General features: G+C 36.8%; 1 protein-coding gene across 11 annotated transcripts in view; it reads left to right on the forward strand.

The window, feature by feature from the left end:
- The window catches only part of Tenm3 (teneurin transmembrane protein 3), a 2,430,710-nt gene that overhangs the window by 1,757,432 nt on the left and 649,657 nt on the right, over positions 1-23,621 (forward strand). The window lies entirely within an intron of this gene.

Consider the following 23,621-nt stretch of genomic DNA (forward strand, 5'->3'; position numbering starts at 1 on the left):
TAAAAAAAATTGAATTGTTACTGTGTTTGAAAGGCACCCTATTTCTGAAAGAAAACCAAGGTCCAAATTTCTAATCAGTTTTTACCAAAATGCACATTCAAAATCGATTACCACATTCTTTTTTTGTGTGTGTGCCAACATAACTTTGAAATTTCAATAACATTTCTAAAACAAGTATAAAGGTAATTTTGCATAAAATAGGAACAAAAGCTTTGATGTCCTTTTGGAAGAGAATCTCCACTAAAATGATAAGATACTGTATTTACATATACTCATTTCTTTTGAGAAAAATATCCCTAATATAAGGACTATGGTATTTTCCAAACATATTTCCACACACATACACAAACAGAAATATACATAAATCAGGGATGAGTTTTGAAATCCCATAAAGCTAAGAGAATGAATATTTCTTTTTTTGGCAGGGGGCAGGTACCAGGGATTGAACTCAGGGGCACTCAACCACTGAGCCACATTCCCAGCCCTATTTTGTATTTCATTTAGAGACAGGGTCTCACTGAGTTAACTAGGACTTCATTAAATTGCTGAGACTGGCTTTGAACTTGTGATCCTCCTGACTCAGCCTTCTGAGCTGCTGGAATTAGAGGCTTGCGCCACCACACAAGGCCCAAAAGAATATTTCTAATGTTAATAGAATTGTTATGTTAATGCAATAGAATTGAAATCACCAATGACTTGAAATATTATAGGCCACATACATCTAGAAATGAGGAAGTCTACATTGCTTGAACAGCCATGGGTGGGGTTGTGATACTGAAATTCACTCAAGTTGGCTTTCTATTTAGAAGTCCAATAAATTTGTTATATATTTCTATATGTCACCTGGCTCAGATAGTTCAAGATTTAGTTCACATTTGGTCTATCAGGTGAAACTTGCCAGATCAAGTTGCACAGGCATGATTCAGTAAAATTATCATTTTCAATGAAATTTCTACACTTGGGCTGTTCTGAGTTACTGGCCAGAACTTTTTCAAGGAAAACAGGGAACAATTTGAAATGGTGTTGGAGCTAAGTTTTTAGCCTTTGACTTACCTCGGCCACCCCTACTAGTTCCTTGCACAGATTTCAAATTACCACTGGTGGGGAAGTAGGTTCCAAATGAACAATTATGATGCAACGATGGAAAGTGGTCATATCAGTGGTGTGTGCAAGACTTGTAGCTGGCACAGAAATAGTCTCAGGTTACTTGGCATCCACTCCATCTAAATGCTCATTTTTCTATCTTCTTGTGCTTCGGGCATTAAAAAAAATCCTGAAAGTTATTTTTAATGTGTCCAAAATATGTGTATGTGTGTTTCTGGCTTATCACCTTAGACCTAGTTTTGTTTACCTCCCTACTATACAAATAGATTCTATTATAATATGTGATGAATGAGAGTTTAATGGGCTTCTACCCTCCTCCAAATATTTTATAAAATGTTCCCTGAAATGTCTGTTTTCATTTACTGAGTAATTGGCATAGGGGAAATCAGTGGGGGACTGTCTTACCTCCTCCTGATATCTATTGTGACTCTTATAGTAAAAAATTAAAATTGAAAATTAAATATTTGATTGTTGGAGCTTTTTATTTTTTAGAAAATTACTAAAATCTGTACATACTCCAGGGTGAACATGTCAGGGATTATCTTTTCAACCCACTTTATCAGTCCTCTCAGGATATATTTGCTTTCATCTCTTAACATAGGCCAGACTTTCAGGATAACTTGCTTGTATGTGTTTCATATTTTGTGAAATATACATAACCTAAATAGTCACTTAAACTCAGTCTATTATAAGGCTATCTGAGTGCCTATAAAGAGGACAAGTCCAGTCCTTATAAAACAGATTTCTTTAAATTTGACATTCGTATAGAGAGGGTAAAGATATGGCCAATAGCATCCATGTCAAAATAGAATAAATAGATCTATAAATATATATACATATATATTCTATTTTAGTTATAAAATCAATCAATGAATCTCCATGATGATTCTTTGAGAATTATATTGATTTAGAGACTATCTTGTTTATTTTTCATGGGGTGACTAACATATCTATGCATATTATTATTGTTATATGTAAAGTTAGACTGTGTTGACAGATTTTGTAGTCTTTTTATGACAGGGCAGTATTAAAAAAAAAAAAAAAACAAAAAAACCTTTCTTTCCAAAAACTACCAAAGAAAGCATTGGGGTTAAATGACAGAGCTCCCCTAGCTATTTGTCTGTCACAGAGAACAGTAAATTGCAGCCTGTCTCAAGGTTGGTGTTTAGACACATTCTGAGATTAATGGTTTTGCATAGACACTTTGGACTCCAAGTGATTTCAAGATGAGCTCTATGGAGAATATCCTCTGATCTAAGCTAAACAGAAGGGCTTTGTGAAGTTTAGAATTATGAGCTCTACTAAGTGAAATTATAATGGTAAACAAACTATACCAATACTGAAAATTATAGAGCTTTCTCGATGTCTTAAAAAAATGAAGAAAGGTTTTTAGCTAAATCCGTATTGACTGACCCCTGGTCACTGTGTTATGTTTTTATAACACCAGATAAGAGATGGGTTCTTTTGTTTTCTACTAAACTTTTTCAACAAAACTGTGCTTTTGTGAAGATGCAGATGCCCAAAGAAACTTTGATATGATAAATGAACAATCACAAAGAAAAAGTTAGTTAAGTAGCATGAGTCACATGAGAAAACACTTCTGCTACGAATGTGCTGATTCATTTATTTTCAATAACATTGGTTTATTTTTAGTGCTGCATTCTAGAATCTGATAGGTGTTCTTACAGCTGGTGAATTTGAAAACCTTAAAGGCAATAAACTGAATATTGAAATATGCAGAAGTCACACAAAGAAAAAGTGCACAGTAGTTCCTGCTTGCATTTTTTTAGCAATTATGCTGACTATTCCTGTAAATTAATTCCTCTATATGGACCTATCATGAAACTCATGAGAATAAGAGATTTCAAGTAACAGATTTACATACCATAATTTCTTTTCCCTTTAGTATCAATGTTGGTTCAAGTAAGCACTTAGATAAAAATAAGTTTTAGCACTTAATATTTCAAGCACATTAGTCATATGTTAAAATGAGGAATATTTTCCTAATGTTCAACCTGTTTATTTAAATGCTCCCAAGACATTGAAAAAGTACATTTAGTAAAAGATTAAAGAGGTAAAATCTAATCTTATGAAGAATTTTAACGAACAAGTCTATATAACAATATCATTACCCTGGCAGGTAATCTATAAGAATTATTGAACAAATAATTATTGAACACTCATTGTGAACAAGATATAGTACTAGACAAGGTCAAAGATACAAATATTCGATATGGTCCCTACTCTCCTGAGTATTGTTATGGGATCAGCAGCATGGCGAGTAGAACTATTTCAAAGTTATGCCAACCACAGACAGAAAATCTTTGCTCTTTTATTTGAGTTTAGAAGACAATGCTTCCAACCCAGAGAGTTAGGAACATTTGTTAGGGAAAAGCAGAAACGAGTATAGAAAATCATTCTTGGGATTGGCATTAGATATAACCTGCAGGAACAGATGATATAAAGACAGGAGAGAAAAGGCAAGCTCAAGACTGATAGCTGAAAGCGTGGGTTTGCGCACTTAGCGGACTGAGGTCCCAATCTTGACCCTGGCCTTCACCATTTATGTGTGTAATTTATCCTCTCTAGCCTCAGTCTTCTCTTTGGTATAATAACTTCCTGTTGAACCCTGTGAAATTTAAATGAGATAATGTATGTAAAGTAACTAGTATTACCAAACATCATTTCTTTTAAAGGTAGGGGAAAAAAAATCTAATCTGACTTCACATAGTCTTAGAAAATGAGTCTAAAACATCATGGACCACCCTGAAAGCTAGACATAGACATTTGACCTTTTTGACCTCTTCCAGTAACCACTCGGGATCCACTCAGAATTTTTAAATAGAGATGAAGTGAGTCTGATGTAGGGTGTGGAAATGAAGGTGAACAGGAATGTTTAGAAAACAAAATAGCATTTTGTTGACTTGGTTATATAGCTAACTCCCCACAAAAATCCTTCTACCCACTGAAGACTTTTTCTACTTATCACTTACATAGCTCTCCCCACAGAAAAACCAAAGCAGAGACCTTAATGGTACATCTTTGTTGAGACACCCTTCTGCAAAAGAGAATAAGGAGAGCTGAGCTCAGCTCCTCACACCTGTTTTTCCAGGAATTTTCTTTCAGGTTCCTTCCCTGGGTTTCTCCCTTTATCACACACAGCCTCAGTCCCTGTGAAACGAAATACAATAGGAAGATTCCGTGGCTGGGAGCAGGGTGAAGGAGGGTGCTGACTGCTTCCAAACCAGTTTTTGTTCCTGGCTAATTCACTGTGGCTTCAGAGGGAGGGCGAGCTTCGGCTCTGTCTGGAGGTACTAGGATTCCAGCCAATGCGCTTTGGGCTCCTGTTAATAGTGCTGCTATGAACATTTTGTGTGCAAGTATTTGTTTGATTACCTGTTTTCAATTTTGAGATTATATACCTAGAAGTTGAATTGCTGGGTCATGTGGTAATTCTATGTTTGGTTTTGGAGGAAAAAACTAAACGGTTTTTCACAGCAGCTGGCAGCACTGTGTACTCCCACCCACAAGGGATTTCTCCACATCCACCCCAACCATCTTTTCCCCTCATTTTTTTTTTTATATTACAACCGTCCTACTGAGTATAAAGTGATTTCTCATTGTGCTTTTCCTTTGCATTTTCCTAATAATGGTCAATAGTATTTTTTTACATTCTTGTTGACCATCTGTAAATCTTCTATGGAGCAATATCTATTTGAGCCAATGCAAATGTTTTTATGTACACAGAATACTTAGCATACTGATAAGTATTTAATTATTTAATTTTTGCATATGATAAAATTAAGATTCTAGGAAAAATATAAGCTTGGATACAGGGGAGTCATTTAGCAGAGCCCAGGCACACTTTTGAGTGACATCTCCTTTCACTGACCAAGCTGGGACCTACAAAGGGTGTCTGCTCTTAAAGCTTCCTTATCTCCCATCAGTACAAGTGTCCTTTCTCTCTTTCTCCCTCTGTGCTCCATCCTCTCTTCACATTTTCAGCCTTTCAGACCTGAATAGGAGAGAGGAAGATCTCTGTGTTGGCAGCCTGGCAGCACAGCTTTGAGAAACTTTTAGAGACATTTGCTTATCTGGTCATTGTGGAGTGATGTTAAAATACAACTGCAGAAGCCAGATATGACATCTGTGGTCAGGACGCACCTTAGAGGAATGAAATGTTCACTAAAGGACAGGATTGTGCTGGCTTGCATCAAACAGCAGCAGCCAACATGAGTTTCTCCCCAAATCCCACTCAGGGTTCAGTGCATTTCAGTGAGGGTTACCAAGACATTATTGTATGTGTTAATGTGAGTAAAAAGCCAGCTTGGCACTGTCACCAACTCATAATATGCCTGACCAAGGTTTTAAGAGGCACAATCCAAAGCCATAATTAAAAGCTATTCTTCCTCACTACATCAAACCCCAGCAGTTGCAAAAGATAAAGGAAACCCCAAGTGAGCTTTTAAGAGCTCTGAGTTACCTGAAGAAACCTAGTTCTGCCTCCTGAGATGGAGCCGACTCTCTATTGCTGGAGGAGTGGTGATTTCTCCAAGGCCCTTCAGATGTAGCGGGACTCCCTGCTCTGTTTAGGGACTAACCATTCCTGGTCTCCGCAGATTTTAATCTACTTACTTTGAAACATGTCTTAATTATGCTTAAAAAGTGGGTGTTACCATTAACTTGCAGTCTGATTTTTCTAAGTCTTTTTTGAAAAAAATGGTCATTTTTTTTTCTGTGCAGTTATGTTACCATGATTTTAGCTGAAATCATTTACATTGGCTTAGTCCATAGTGCTTTCTTCCATGAGAGGGAACCAGTAATTTCTGGAATACGTTCCACATTAAGCTCCATGCTGGGAATACCATCATAAGATAATTCCTTGAGACTGGCAATGGTGTTGTCCTTGATTTACATAGAAGTTGAGACTCAGAGAATTCCAGTAGTTCTCTGATTGAGTACATCGCTCTTGAGTCCAAAACTTAGGTTCATTTTACCAAACTCTCTACCCAAAGAATAAATCACCTAACAGTTGGAATTGGGAGAGAGAGTGGGGCAAAACATGCATATTTGTGTTCACCTAGCTATATAATAATTACAAAAAGTATGGGTATGAGCTTCTCCCAAAATCTCCCTCAGGGTTTGGGGACACCTGAGATGTTGTAAGAAACTTGCCGTTCTTGTGAATAATGAGCATAGAAAATATTGAGAATATTTTTTTGAAGTTAAAAAAAATGCTACCTCTATGTGGAATTTCATTATGAATCACATTTTTTAAAAATCTAGATTGCTTTTACTAAGCAGTAAATGGCTTTTGGTCCCTAGGATAAAAATTAAGAGAAAGTTTTCATTATAGCAATTAAACTGTCTTAATGAAGCTGAAATATGAAAAAAAATCAAGAAATGTAATATTTTTCCCTGCTTGATGGAAACAGCTTCCAATATTATATTCTCAAAAGAATATTTAATTAACTTTTAAATAAGAGAATGAGCCCTCCTTTCTTTTTATCATAAATTTTCCTAAAATATTCGGTAATAGGTCTTACCCACAAATATGCACATAAGAAATTATAAATAAAAATGCACTTCTGCTGATACATTTTAATGAATTCTACAAAATATTTGAGCAATAATCTCTAAACATGAAAGATTTTAGTAGTGAAAGATGAATAAATTTATTAATAATTTATATTAAAACTTGATGATATACATTATCTATGAGTACAAATATTAAAAATAAACATTTCACAGTATACTGAAATGTTGTAAATTGATACAAATTAATGGTTGTTATGCTTTATACAAACTTCCGCATGGAAAATAGATTTTAAAAATTAGGAGAATATGATAGAAAAATATACATCCCAAAATGAAATAAAATAATAAAATATATACATTAGAAAATCTCTGCTTGTAATTCGGTGCAAGAAGAAAGAGAAAAAAACCTCCTGAACAAGGCTCAGTGATGAAAACTGATTCCTGGTCAGTAACGGATCCAATAATAGGCAAAGTAAAAACTGTGTTTAGGAATTTGCAGAGGTAAACTTGGGAAAAGAGCACAATAACTGAGGTAGCAAAAGTATAATTTCTTTGATAGGGAGCTGAATATTTCTATTTCATTTCTGACATTGACATATCAGCATTCGGCCAGGTACAGTGGTGCACACATGTTATCCCAGCTACTTGGGGAACTAAGTTAGAAGGATTGTGAGTTCTAGGCCAGCCTGGGCAACTTAGTGAGACCCTATCTCAAAAAAAAAAAATTCTATATATCTATACACACACACACACACACACACACACACACACACACACACACACACATGTATACACACATCAGAATTCTATCATACAATATTTTGATGTTATATCACATTGTTTTGTATCATAATATCATAAAGTGAATTTGATATTTTTAATGCCTCTCCCTCCAGCCTTAATCTTGCTCATTGAAATTAGAAGATTAGCAGGAATGGCCTGATTAGAACCAGTTTTCCAGCAATTCCTACCAGCATCCTCTACCATACATCACCGATGCCTCCTTTTTGGGTCCCTCAACTTAAATATACACCAAATATTAATATGCCCATGAACTCTTTAAATTCAAGGTTTTCCAAGTGTATTAGACACCAGGTAAATGTTAGTTTGTTTCTTTTTATTACCAAACCCTGGGACATCCCTCAGGAAAATACATACATAGACACATAAACATATTTACACATACATGCTTGCACAAAAAGATATCAGAGAATCAGGTTTTCTGATCAGGGAAGTTTCTTCCCCTCTTCTTCAAGGTAGAGGCAGCAAGTTCAACAGACTCCTTTAATGCAAGACATTATAATAATATGGTGTGATATTTAGGATCATTGACGTTAAATTCGGATATCAGGGAAGGCTTCCCAGAGGTCACACTCTAGGTGAGTGTTAAATATGAGGGGTGTTGTGGTTGTTGTTGTTACTTGGGTTGTGGGGGATTGTTTGGCTTTGTTTTGCTGTGTGGTACTGATTGAACCCAGGGGCTCTCTACCCCTGAGGTAGATCTCAGTCCTTTTTATCTTTTATTTTGAGACAAGATCTCTCTCATTTGCCTAGCCTGGCCTTGAACTTTTGATCCTCCTCCCTCAGCCTCACAAGTAGCTGAGTTTACAGGGGTGTGCCAATTTTCCCAACTAAATAGGAGCTTTTAAAAAGCAAGAACTAAGTGCATCTCTAGTCTGGCTGCAGACATAGAGGCAGTGACGTTGCCCAATATATTATGGGGCTCCAAGAATTCCTTAAGACTGAATTTCAGCATGGAGGCAGTAGTGAGAGACAGGCTACAGGTGTGGGCAGGGACCATATACCATTAGTCACACTCCTATCCATTTCCTCCTCGATTGTACATTCTCTATAGATAAAGTCTTTACTATTTTTGCACAAGTCCAAAGTCTCAGAAAACACCTTACAAACACAAGGTTTTGAACTGAGAATGAAGAATACACATACACATAAAATGACAATCTGGAATGAAGAAAATGAATCAGTGCAGGACAAATCAGTCATTTAAAACATCGAAGATCCAAAGATGGAGAAGAAGCCAGGTTGATAACATGTACTTGATTTTCAATTATCTTCTAAGAGATGTGGCTAAATTCTCTCAATTTCCATAAAGGAGAGATGTAAGTATCTGAAAAGACCACCTCTAGCCACAGAAGAAGGTGTAGATATTGCACAGTGTAGTCCCTTTTGGGGGTTACTTTTCCATTTTGTCTGTTCACCACCTCCTGAATCCGTTCCTGGTTCCTTTGGCACGTTGGCATGGTTAACTCTCTGTCTCTCCCAAGAACTTGAACCTCAGACCTCCTTTTGCTTCCCTTCAGCCAGTACTCTAGCTTCCCTCTTGATTTCAAGCCCAGAAACCTCAGGACCTTCCAAAGCCATCTGTATCTTCTGAAATTTCAGTAGGCCAAGCCTTGGTCCATTTTACCTGAGAGAGAGAGAAAAAAAAAAATATCTATACAAAAAAGAATTCAGGAAGATCGTACAATTCAAAGAATATTGATCTATTAATGTTGATAACTATTTTATCTTCATTTTACCTAATGCCTAATATATTGCTTGTACAAATAAACACTCTGGAGGTTAATGTTTATGTGTTATCTCAGAAATTGCAACTTCAAATATGAACAATTGTAATTAGAAATCCTATCTGCTCAGCTACCTCCAGAATGCTGCCTAATTGTGCATTTTTCTTGCAGAGTCAAAGTATGCCTAGATGTTTTCTCTACTTATTTCCATTATTCTAGATGTATATAATGATATTTTTTCTTAATCATTGATTTTTGACACCCTTGATATTTCTTCTTAGTCATTTCTCCTTTTTGGCCAATTATACTTCAAAGCTTTCAAAATGTGCTTTTATAGCTACAGAAGGCTAAAATCATATTCAAAAGATTATTGAAAAAAAATTATTTAGAATAAAAAAAAAGCCCCACTAGTTTTGAGCCAGTGTCAAAACATTGCAGAAAAATTTTCTTACTCATTAAGTTCTCATTTCAATAAAACTGATAGATCATGCTATCATTGTCTGATTATCCATACATAGCTTGAAGCCATTTCTGGAACCCCCACTGACTTATCTTTATGCCCTTCTTTCCATGAAGATACTCTTACTGTTTAACTGTCTTTGGAATATTTTTCAACTGTCAAGTACTAGAGAACATTTCAACTATTAACCATGTATATTCTGGCCCTCCATTATTTTTCTCAGGACACAGTAGCATAGATGCAGTCCATGAATCAAGCAATAGACCTCAGATGAGCTGGTGATCTGACTTTACTTTCCAGTGGTGTGGATAGCTGTCCACCAGGGTACTTAGAGAGCTCTAGCTGTACAAGTGAGTGGTACCTACTGCAAAAGGGTAGGAGTAGACAGCATTTCTCTGCCTAATGAATTTTGCTTAACTAGAAAAATCAACTAAATCAAGAACCCAAATAAATTTCTACACACTGATAATAAGCAAAGAAAGAAAGTATTATAGATAACAATGAAATATGTGCCCTCACTATAGGCATAATCAGATGATATCTTTTTTAATATTTATTTTTTAGTTTTAGGTAGACATAATATCTTTATTTTACATTTATATGGTGCTAAGGATCGAACCCAGTGCCTCGTGCATGCTAGGCAAGCAATCTACCACTGAGCCACAACCCAGCCCAAGAGTCAGATATCTTGCATTAAAAAAACTCCAAAGTTATTCATTGCTACTTGATCTTTTATTTGTCTTAAATATATCATGAGGCCTGAACTTTTTATTTACTTTTTATTATTATTTTGTGTGTGTGTGTGTATGGTATGTTTTGAACCCATGGTTTTTCACACACTGTACAATTGAGCCAAATCTCCAACCCCCTGAACTATTTCTTAAGGTGTTACCTTTTCTTTCGTTTTTAAAAAAATTATTCGCATGGTTTTGGATAGGACTAAATAATGAGTCAAAAATTTTTGTTAGGTACTTTGCATATGTTACTTCATTTAACTCTGTTTCATTTAACATCAGTTCTCAAAGATGGGTATTAACCCTATATGACAGTCTAAGATACACTGAATTGTTCCTCCTTGAATTCTTATGCTGATGCCCTAACCCCCAGCATGACTATATTTGGAGACAGGGCCTGTAGAGAGGTAATTAAGGTTAACTGAGGCCATAAGGCATAGTACTGACCTAATAAAACTGGTGGCTTTATAAGAAGAGGGGAAGACACCAGAGACCTGTGTGTGTGTGTGTGTGTGTGTGTGTGTGTGTGTGTGTATGTGTGTGGAACCATCTGCAAGAATGAGGAAAGAGACCTCACAGAAACCAACTCTGACAGGCACAGTCTAGATCTTGGACTTGCAACCACCAGAACTGTGAGAGAATAACTTTCTATTGTCTAAGCCACCCAGCCCATGGCATTTGGTTACAGCAGGCCAAACTGACTAATACAATAAGTCTCAGCCTTATGCAGCAGGAGACAAAACCAAAATGCAAAGAAATTGACTAAACAATCAAGAGGTTGAAGAGCTCAAAAAATTGACCTCAGTCTGTCTGAAGTCAAAGCCTGTACTTTTTTCATCTCGTCACACAGACTCTATATTTAAACTACTCAGTTTTGCCCCATCTCAATCCTCACCCCAGGGAGAAATTGGGGCTTTCAGCAGCTTCTTGGTTCAGGCAATTTGGCTCAAGCCAAATCTAGATGAAAACCTAGATTCCCTATGGATAAGCACAGTTCTACCATCCATCTCTTCATTCAGAGTTGGCACAAACGCCCCTTAGGATCATCTATTTAAGCCTGTCACTTTGCAGACAAGGCAGGAAGAAGTTATAAGGTCACAGAATTACGTTTGTGGTTGGCCTTGTCCAATTAGGATAAGATTTTCCCCTAAAGTTTTCATTCTCACTACCTCCAAAACGATAATATGTGTTTTCTTTATAAAATACTAAAAATTAGTTCTTAAGTCTTCTGGCAGAGTCCCAACTCTGTTACAGCCTGCTTTTGACACAGGATTCTGGCCTAAACTGCTTTTCAAAGGCCAAATCATTTTTCTTAAAGAACAAAACTCAGGTAACCTGATCACAAGCAGACTTTAGACATATATAGACGAGTATCTACACGAGCTCAGCAGTCCCTGGTGCAGTCTGCTCCCTGTTGATGGAGGGATGTGTCAATAATCCCAGTGTCCCAGGCAGGGGTAGTGGGGAAGCACCCCGGCTCGGCAAGAGTGGCAACAGATTCACTACCATTTTAGAACATTTACCCCGCTCTGAATCATGTATTGTCCAGAGTTATATGGAAGTGTGTGATAGCCTATTTTTAACATCCAGGCAAGGGAGAACAATATTGTATGAAGGAATTTAAAGAAAACTCTTGGGCATGTAACTCAAGCTACCCTCAGGAAAAGGGAAAAAAAATTTTTTTTTTCCCTTGGGAAAAACAGTTTTTGTTTGAGGAAGAATTAAAAATAAAACTCGGCTGAAATGCACAAACAAAAGCTGTTGTGGTTATATAAGCAAAAAAAGATAGATGGGAACTACAATATTAGGAAATGGAGCAGGGGTGGGGTTAGAATGTTTGGTTTGCAGGTAAGATGTAGTCTGTGAGAAGCTAATGAGGGAAAAAAAGGGAAAGATATGCCACAGCGGAATTAATTCAGAGATCATGACCTCAGGCAGATGTTCATCTACAAGATCTATCATACTTCAATTAAGAGTCTTCAACACCCCAAAATCCCAAGTGTTTAAAATAGAAGCAGGTGAGTCTTCAGAAAGCTTTGTAAAGAACAGTCAGGGCAGGAAAAGGTGGATGTGTTAGCTATGTTCCAATTAACCACCGTTTCAAACTTCACGTCCATATCATGGCATAGTAGGCCACAAATCCCAGTGTCTGCAGGGCTTGTGTTACCTGATTAAAGACGGCCAGAGTGGGGACTGCTATGCCAGCTCCACATAGCACAATGGAACTCCATGGTTGCCACCTAAGAATACCTGCCCCATGTTGCCAGAAGGCCTGATATTTTAAAAAGCAGCAGAAATCCAGATTTGTATGTAAAATATCCTTTTTTATAACTGTGGACAATTTTTTTTAAAAATGTTCAAGCACCATCTTGGCAAAGTAAGACCTGTCCTAATTCCACTGTCCTTTTCCATAGAATGCTTCCAGGGTCTCTGGCTTCTCTCCCAACATAGGTCATCAGACTCAGACATCATTGCCCTGGACAAAAAACTTCAAAGTCTCCCCATTGCCTATGTGGTGAATTTCAAATATTGTCAGCCCTACACTCAAGACTCTCTGTACAGTCTCCTTAGCCTCACTCAAGAAACTTTTTACCCTGAATCCCAACAGGAACCTGAGTCCAAACTAGAAGTTCTACATATTTCCTCACAAATAAGGTTTGTTCATTCCCATGTTCTCATCTTAGTTCTTGGTTCTCCCTTTTCCTTCACGACAAATAAATCATAGGAACCCTCAAGAGTTCACCTGCGTGTCCTTCCTCCTGGGTTCCCTTCTAGCATAGGTAAGTACCCTTGTCCCTCAGCATTCATGGGGGATCGGTTCCAGCACTCCTCACAGATAGAAAAATCTAGCTGTGTGTAGTGTTGCACACCTGTAATCCCAGCGGCTCAGGAGGCTGAGGCAGGAGGATCATAAGTTTAAAGCCAGCCTCAGCAAAAGTGAGGCACTAGGCAATTCAGTGAGACCCTGTCTCTAAATAAAATACAAAATAGGGCTGGGGATGTGGCTCAGTGGTTGAGTGCCCCTGAATTCAATCTCCGATACCACCCACCAAAAAAAAAAAACCACAGCTAAAAAAATCTGTGAATATTTAGGTCCCTCATATAATGATGTAGAGCTTACGTATAACTTTCACAAATCTTGCCTTAGACTTTAAATCATCTGTAGATTACTTACAATATTTAATATAATGTGAAAGCTATAGACCATACTGTTTAAGGAATACTGACCAGAAGGAAAGTCTGCTTATCAGATTATGCTAAGTGAAGCTAGCCAATCCCTAAAAAACAAATGCCAAATGTCTTCTTTGATATAAGGAGAACAACTAAGAACAGAGCAGGGAGGAAGAGCATGAGAAGAAGATTAACATTAAACAGGGATGAGAAGTGGGAGGGAAAGGGAGAGAGAAGGGAAATTGCTTGGAAATGGAAGGAGACCCTCATTGTTATACAAAATTACATATAAGAGGAAATGAGGGGAAAGGGAAAAAAACAAGGGGGAGAAATGAATTACAGTAGATGGGGTAGAGAGAGAAGATGGGAGGGGAGGGGAGGGGAGAGGAGGGGGAATAGTAGAGGATAGGAAAGGCAACAGAATACAACAGACACTAGTATGGCAGTATGAAAAAAAGTGGATGTGTAACCGATGTGATTCTGCAATCTGTATACGGGGTAAAAATGGGAGTTCATAACCCACTTGAATCAAATGTATGAAACATGATATGTCAAGAGCTCTGTAATGTTTTGAACAACTAATAATAAAAATTTAAAAAGAAAGAAAAAAAAAGAAAAGTCTGCTTATCTTCAGTACAGACCAATCTCTTTTCAAGTATCTTCCATCCTTCACTGATCAAATCCCCAGATGCAGAACCCACAGCCAGGGAGGACTGACTGCTTCTTATACTACTCTTCCATGAATCTTACAGCATTGCTTTTCTAAACCCATATCTCAAAACAATTTTTGGAGTTTCATGGCTGACTCCCCTAATCAACCCTGAGAGTTTAACTCAGGGGTTAACCAATCCTTTTCGTAAAGGGCCAAACAGTAAATATTTTTTATTTTATGAGCCATATGATCTCTGGGGCAACTATTTAGCTCTGCTCTTGTGTTGTGAAAGCAGCCAGCTGTAGACAAAATGTAAGCAAATGGGTATGGTCATGTTCCCATAAAACTCTATTTACAAAAACAGGGGTCAGACTCAGCCCAAGGGTTGCTGTTGCCAGCTTCTAATCTTCATGAGCAAGGAGAGGGTCTTATTCCTGTCACTATATGGCAGATAGTTAATAAATGTTTGTAAGAGAATGAGTTCTTTAAAACTCAACTCAAATTTACTTCTTTCATAATCTTTCTTTGACAACTAAGGACACGGCAATATTTTCCAGTCTCTGAACTTCCACAGGTACTTGTTATCCAGGTACCTCATATGACTGTGTCTATCAGTGCATGAGAGTTGCAAAATGCTGCTGTGATGAGCTAGGGTTGATCTATGTAATTTCTAGCGTCCTCCGTTCTAAAGTTCTCTATGAGCCAGTCCATCATTTTGTACTGCTACCTGCTTGTATATTTTTGGTTTTGCCTCATCAGATAAATTATAAGCTTCTAGAAAAATAAGAGCAAATCTAATTTCTCTTAGGATTGCACAAAGGCCTGATATAGTGTCATTGCCATAGAGTCCCTTCACTTATTCATTTAACACACATTTTTAAGTAAATGTGGTATTTGATGCAGGCACAAAAACAGACAAAAGTGAAATGGTCCCTGCTCCCATCAAAGTCAGAATGTAGTAAACTAATGGTTGTATGATCATAAACGGAGATAAGTGCTCTGAAGGAAAGTACATGGATTTATGACAGCATTTCATAAAGAAAGCAAGCAAATTCTGGGAAAGGGAGAGAAAGGAGAACCTTAACTGAAGAAGTAATGCTTGAGTCAAGATTCATTATTAAGCCAATATTTATTTGGTATTAATTATTTGCCAGGCATTATTTTAAGTCCTTGAGTAGGATAGTGATCTAAATAAATAGAAGTTCCTGTCTCTGTGGAGCTTATTTTCTGGTGGGAGCTGAAGAATAAGTAAAATTTAGATAGAAAGGAAGAAAGATTCACAGTACATTCCTGGAAAAGGGGGCAGCATGAACCAAGATGGCAGCCAGCGGGGAGGAAAGATGGCGCCTCTGGGATGACTCCAACAGAAAGATCCAGCTACCAGGGTAGACGGCAACAAGTCAGGTCATATGACCATACAATTTGTCCTCTAAAGCACAACACTCTGCAGCGTGAAGGAGGTGTTATGAATTATTACAACGAGCAAAAGCCAGGATAGTTCTAGCAAACTGGGATATATCCATATCCTACTTATAAGTCACAAAAAAGGATTTTAACAAGACACATTGACTTTTTTTAAAAAATGATCCCTCTGGTGACTGTGGAAAACTGACTTGAGGAAGAACTATGTCAGTGTGAGGTGACCAGTTGCTATGCTATCGCATATGAATTGTTTCTTGATATTAATTATATTTGATGTCCATTATTTGTTATTGAAAATGAATGGAGGGGTGCAGATGGGGAAGAATGGGAAGCGTTGGCTGGAAGGAAATAAGAGTTTAAAAAGAGAATCAGGCGCCAAGACCTCCTCTTGGCACCAGCAGCGAAGTCCCCAGGGAGTATTTTGAGCACTGGTCTTGATGAGTCTGAAGATTGCAGTGAGCACAGTCACTTCCATTAGTGATTATTAGTGAGGCTCTAACCAAGGCTTTGATACCAGACAAAGCCTGATAGAACTAAGTGTTCCCCACTGGACAATGAGTAACAATTTGTGCTCTCGTCAAAATTGCAGACAGAGTTCATGTACTTTGAGGAAAATTGGAGATGTTGGTGGTTTTCATGGCTCAAGACAAAGACTGAAGAGCAAGGTGGTAGAAGGTGGTTTAATATTGAAAGTTCGATATTGGGTGCCAGAATGCCAGCATCAAGTGTAAAAAGTTATAGGAAATGACAACTAAACTAGCAAATAAGAGAGCAAGAGTTGTGATTTGTGAACATTGATGTTTTGGAGACATTGAGCTGAAATACTCAACTAAAGCTATATTTGGAAGCTGAGTTTAATACATAATTCAAAACCATCTTAACTCGCTGTGGTTTTAAATGAGATGTTGAAATTGTTATCTAGTAACAGTGCAGAATGACTCTTCATCAGTCATTTCTTTAGCCAGCGTATGTTGTCTAGGTAGAAGGATTTTATTTCACTCTCTAAATAAAATCAGAGCTTTCAGTCAATCTGATTGCATTTGACCGGGGAAGCCCTGGTAAAGATGTCACTTACACCCTTTACCCTCAGGCACAGTCAGCCAGGAAAGCAAAAGAGACTTGAGTGACCAGGGCTGTCTGACTAAAGGTCAAGTCTCCTTGGCCCCCTCCCAAGGCCTCACCGTACTTCATTGTTAGATGATTACTGTACTCCTTTATCTAGGAGTGCCCATTTCAAAATTGTTACAGGTAAATTGTCCACTTATCTTAACCATGCAGAAAAAAAATAGCTTGAATAGTAAACCTCATTTGTATGCATACTTCACATTTGTTCTTGCAATATTCTCATTTCCTTATAACCCACATTTTTTAAACACTCTAGAAATAAGAATGTGGCAATAGTTCTACCTGAGACCAGGTGAGAAACTCAGGTTGAGACATGGTGATGTAAAGTGACTTCTTTTTTTTTTTTTTATTCTGATTTGTTATACATGTTGGTAGAATGCAATTCATTTCATATTATATATATAGAGCACAATTTTTCAAGACACTGATTGTACACAAAGTATTTTCACACCATTCATGTCTTATACATGTACTTAGGGTAATGATGTCTAACTCATTCCACCATCATTCCTACCCCCTTGCCACCTCCTTTGCCCTATCTAAAGTTCCTCCATTCTTCCCATGCCCCCCCCCAATTGCCATTACGCATTTGCATCCTCATATCAAAGCCTTTGGTTTTCTGGGATTGACTTGCTTTACTTAGCATTATATCCTCCAACTTCATCCATTTACCTGCAAATGCCATGATTTTATTCTCTTAAATCGGAGTAATGTTCCATTGTGTATATATACCGAAGTTTCCCTATCCATTCATCTACTGAAGGACATATAGGTTGGTTCCATAATTTAGCTATTGTGGATTGTGCTGCTATAAACATTGATATGGCTTGTCCCTGTAGTATTCTGTTTTTAAGTCCTGTGGGTATAAACCGAGGAGTGGAATAGCTGGGTTAAATGGTGGTTCCATTCCCAGTTTTCCAAGGAATCTCCATACTGCTTTCCAGATTGGCTGCACTTGCAGTCCCACCAGCAATGTATGAGATATAGTGATGTAAAATGACTTCTTTCCAAATCAAAACAGTCAATTCCACAGCCATTAAAAATGATGTTACAGAAATAAATTTTCAAGATATCAGAAGATGCTCATAATAAATCATTAAACCAAATTCTAGACAATAAAAGAACATGTACAGCATAATTAATTTAAAAAAAAAAAAGAAAAAGGACTTTAAAATCCTAAAACTAGTAAATTTCTAAAACGCTAAAATAGTACTAATTTTTTTCTTTTCAATTATCCATATGGTCTAATTTTTCTCCTATGTACTACTTGTGTTATAAGAAAACATATTAGGGCCACAAACATAGCTCAGTGGCAGAATACTTGCCTAGTATGTGCAAGGCCCTAGGTTCAAGACCCCACCCCCCCAAAAAAAAGTGTGTGTATGTGTGTGTGTGTGTTAAATATTTATAAATGAGCATGTTAGCCTCACTATAATGCAGTATAGCAGTGCTATACCAAGCCAACCTAGCATAATGGCTAAGACCATTGAGTCCAAAATTGGGCTGCCTTATTTGCCACCTCTCATAATTTACTTTATTTCATTAAAAATTAACTGCTCCTGGGCTGGGGATGTGGCTCAAGCGGTAACATGCTCGCCTAGCATGCGAGGGGCGCTGGGTTCCATCCTCAGCACCACATACAAACAGAGATGTTGTGTCCACCGAAAACTGAAAAATAATTAATAAAAAAATTCTTTCTCTCTTTAAAAAAAAAAATAACTGCTCCATTTATAAACTAGGAATCATAATGGTCTCTAATTCTAGATTTGTATGAATAGGGTTTTAAAAACACTTATAAGTTCCTTAGCATACTGTAGGCACCCAATAAACCTCAATTAACCTTAATATTACTTAAGGTAATATTCATTTTTTTAATGGGTGCTAAGAAATTTGTGGAGTGGAGTTGTATATTTTGTGGGCAAAAAGTGCTTTAAAGAAGGCTGTTCCTAGGCTGAGGTTGTAGCTCAGTGTTAAAGCACTTGCCTTGCATGTGTGAGGCACTGTGTTTGATCCTTAGCACCAAATAAAAATAAATAAATATATAAATATATTTGGCCTACCTACAGATATATATGCAATAGGCCTCCATTTTCAGGCCTCTGGGTAACTTCAATTAAGGTATTTGACAATAACAAAATTTATATGTGTGTGTGTGTGTGTTTAAAAAAAAAAAAAAAAAAGGAAGAAGAAGGCTTTCCCTGGGCTGGGGTTGTAACTCGTGGTAGAGTACTCGCCTATCACACTTAAGGCACTGGGTTTGAAACTCAGCACAACGTAAAAATAAATAAATAAAACAAAGGTATTGTGTCCATCTACAACTGAAAATAAATTTAAAAAAAAAAAAAAAGAAGAAGGCTGTCCCGAGTGAAGGCCAATGCCAAGTACACTGTGAAACCAGTGGTTTTATGGGAAAACTGTTAACCAGGAGGGACTGATATTTCCTGCCCCTGGCATGTAATTGTCTTGCAGGTTTCCTGGTGCTTTTAAGTAGCTCTGGCTGCCCTCCGATTCTTGATCCATCCAATGCAGGGATTCTGCCACAGAATCTGGAAAAAATATGCTACCGTTCCTTAATATTTTAGATCACTCTGGACACTAAACTGAGGCCTCTGTTTTCAGACCTGTGGGTAACTTCAATTAAGGTAACTTCAATTAAGTTGACAATAACAAAATTTTGTTCACCGAGTCATTTTATTGGAACTAAAGAAAATTGGTGATAAGTGTATAATTATTAGAACACAGCTTCATGGGGGGAGGGATTTAGTTAAAAATAATAACTGAAAATGTCAGGCGCAATTATATACTCTGCCCCTTTAGCTATCTGAGCTTCAAAGTCGATGTCTTTGGGTTTAACTCACTTGATCAGTGCTTGTCTTAGATCTCAACTAAATATTATAGCTGCTACTCTCCTATCTTACTTCACAGGGTTCCTGAATAATGACAAACCAGACAGCTAGACATCCAGCTAGCCACCAAACACAAAACGAGACAGGAACATGATACCCTGTTTTGAATACTGAGGTACATAGAAGTCTATTTTTTCAAGAAACACTAAAGTGTAGACATATAGATGAATATGTAGTACTCGACCCATTTCATCCTAACTACTCTTAATGGCCTTTATTAAGGGGTATTTTATGTGGATTTGTGCAATAGAGGAAAAAAGTTCCACCCCTTGACAATGTAATATACTAGACGAGTTCTCTTTTTTGAGATGTCAAATATCTACTTTATTATAGTGAGAAAGTGACAGTCAATTTAAATCAAAATTTATGGAGAACATTAGGAGCTGGAAGGACTTTGGCTAATCACTGTAATGTCCCCAACAAATGGTAAATGAAAGCATAAGGAAATTGAGTTAACACAAGTTAAAAGTTCACGTACTTATAGAATTATATTAGAAGACCTACAACTTAATTAAATTATCTGAAACTGCTCATTTAGCTTCTATTGTACTAGTGAACATTTATGCAATTTTACCGTTAGATATATATTAAGTAATAGGTTTGGATTGGGTCAAATTGGGAGAACCCTAATGAGGCAGAACAGGGGAAGTTTAATTCATCATGAAGCATCATTCTGAATCTTCATATTGAATATTATTAGGCAGAGATTTCCCTGGTTAGTTGGTTACTCTCTTATATCTATCATTCTGGCATTTTGAATAATGGAAAAATCAAACAGGAATTTTGTACATGGAAAAAAAATAACCTGATGCAGAAGAAATGTGTTATTGATCACCTAATCTTTGATTTTTTTTCCAGTCTCATATTTGCTTTATCAATTGTATAAGTTCAAGAAGTGGTAAATGTGCAGAATTTTAAAAATTAAAGGCATTACTGACATCTTTTTACACAAAGGATAATTTTGTGAGACTCAAAAGACAGAAATCTACATATAAATCACATAATTAATATATTTTCCTACTTTAAACTCATTTAAGGTCAGTAAGTTCAGGGAAGGTAATAAATTTTCAAATGTTACTTTCAAAATACTTTTTCAATATGTGGCGCAAGGTATTTATTAACTACATTCAATTATGCTCAATTGTATTCAATATATGACATTTCTCTTTTCGTATGGCTGCTAACTTAACTTTGCTGAAAAGCACGGGTCTCCATAACTGAGTTTGCCACAGATTCCACATGTCTGGGCTCCTCCTGAGGAGACCCCCGATAAGCCTAGGTTAGAGATGTGATTGCTCTCTTACAGAGGACACCAAAGCAGCTGGAAAGCTTTTGCTGCAATAGGAAAAAAAATGCAACTTTTAATTCAATCATTGGAAAATAATTTAAATATAAAAGTGAAATTTTTATTCAGGCCATACAAATTTGGGGGAAATTCTGCCATTTTTTTTTTCCTTTTCTGATAGAACTCTACTGAAAGAATAAATTATTTGCCATGATACTTGGTAACATATATATGCACACACTAAGGAATGAGTAAGAAAAAATAGGACCTCCCGCAGACTTGTCTCTATCTGCTTGCTGGGGGGAAAAAATAAGCTGCCTTCTCCCCGCTGCATTTAGAGAATTAATTCTCATATGAAATGAAAGGTCCCGTCCAATCCTATTTCACGGTGGCTTTGAGTGCTTGACTGTACCACAGCAAAGGGCATTACTTGATTGTTCACTGTTGACATCACTTTACACCAGAAGGTGGCAATTGTTTTAATAATCACACTAACAAGTCTGTTTTGCCTTCAGATTAGATTTTTAGAGATAGTGTTCATTGGTACTTGCCAAGCAGATGCCTTTTAAAATCAGTAGCTTTCACTCAGAGACTTATTCCTCCACATGGGTTTTTCCAGTCCCATTAGCTTGCTAAAACATTGTACCTCTTTTAAGATAAAATAAGCTGCAAGTTGTCCTGATCTCCCCGTATGAAATCTTGACATAACCAAGGGGATGCTATTTCAGGTGAAAATTCTAATGCATTGATATCATGACAAAATATATATCTAATATCACTAATAGCATGAAGAAGGCACTTATTTTCAAGGAAAACTCATGGAGAATTTCTTCAGTTGACCATGATATCTGAGAAGTGTAGTGTACTAATGAGATTTATGTCAATACACAATAAAAAAAATCTTTCACATATAAATCACAAGGCATTTATGCCTAACTTACCTCACAAGGTGGCAAAATCCCATAAATTCCTCAATTAAAACTGAGTAGAAGATAAAAGACTTCTGGAAGCTCAGCAGTTCACAAAAAACGTCTAGCAACCTTCTTAACCATATGACAAAACACACAGGAAGACCCAAAATACCAATACTCTGTCACTGCTTGAGGATTTATCTCCTAAGACAAATTTTCCAAAATCTGTCATCTGAATACTGTTTGCCATCCATAAAGAAAGAGGAAGAGGAAGGGGAGTTGGAGAATAATGTTGGCTCTGTGAAACCGCAACATTCTTTCCAGATGGTCTCGTTTTCCACAGCTTAGGTTACCTACACGACAAAAGGATAAGAGGCCAGGGGTGAGCGCTCTTTTTTTGTAAAACTGAGAACTCCAGACATTTGTCATCCAGAAAAAATGCCTGCCTCTCAGCAGGACAGATTTTTAAAAATTTTTTTCTCAGTGCCTTTCTCTAATTGGGCTTCCAGAACTTTTCACACATCCTTTCCCTGCACAAGTCCACAAAAGCCAAAGTTCTCCCACACCTAGTCACCAATGGCAGAACCATAAATCATCAGAAGTTACAAATAATTTTTTTAACATTATGCAATAACACCCATAATGTAGGAAAACGCTTTAGAATATATAACATATTAAAGCAATAGGAAATAGCACGTCAGATTTCTCATTAGTAAATTCTAATAATGGCTAACATAAAAATGCAACGATCTACTAATATTTTTTCTTCAATTCACATTTAAAAGAAAAATATTACAATGTCTTTTAGTATCTGTGCAATACTTGCGTAGGAATTTATTAAACCAAAGTGACTTGGCATGCCTAAACTAGCGTGAGCAATATGAAAATTTAAAGATAGCTGAATGCCCATTCTTTAATTTTACTAAAATAATGAAAAACATATATTATTTGAGCTTACAAAATATGTAAATACTAATTCAAATGAAGCATCTATTTTGTACATATATATTGCATTTTTCTACTCAGTATTAAAAACCATTTCTCTTGTTATGCTTTGCTTTCTTTTGTCCCCTAAAAGTAAGGAGAAATATGAATCTTGGAAAAATCATCTGCCAAGCCTTTCAAAGCTCTCATATTTAGCAAACTTTCCTTTTTAACTTTGAAGAATTACTGTACATTGAACTCTGTAATCTAAATAATATCCTGTACATTTTTACATCAAAAAGCAGAACATAAATAGTTGATCCTTCTTCTAATAAAATTGGCACTAAAACTTAAAATGCTTGGAGGCTGTGTTTGCTTTTTGAAAAATATCTGGATGTAAAAATATCTAGATAAAAAATATCTCGATGGGATTTGAGCAAGAATTGATAACTGGATGTCATGTCTTTTGTTTCCCAGCTACTGGTCTGAGCCTGGTGCCTTCCTAGAATCACATACAGTCAGCCTCCCAAAGAAGCCCACCTAGAGTCACATATAGTCGGCCATGATACAGACACAGACACAGCGTCTTTTCACACACTGCACAGAATAACACTCCACCCTCCACACCCTTACCCAGCACAGGAATATAGTAAAGACACCATTACCGAAAAACTCACATTTGCAAATTCTAACAATCTCTTCATTTTAAAAGAAAATAAAGGGGGGGGGGGGAGAAAATTTGCTACCTCCAGTGTCTTTTCTGAGTCTGCATATCTGCCATATGATAGGTCCTTTAATGTTGCATGAGAAAACAGGAAAGCAAGCTCTGGTTGAGGAAGAGAGGTGGAAAGAAACTAAAAT

Source organism: Ictidomys tridecemlineatus, chromosome 14 (assembly GCF_052094955.1).
Source record: "Ictidomys tridecemlineatus isolate mIctTri1 chromosome 14, mIctTri1.hap1, whole genome shotgun sequence".
NCBI classification, from domain to species: Eukaryota; Metazoa; Chordata; class Mammalia; order Rodentia; family Sciuridae; genus Ictidomys; species Ictidomys tridecemlineatus.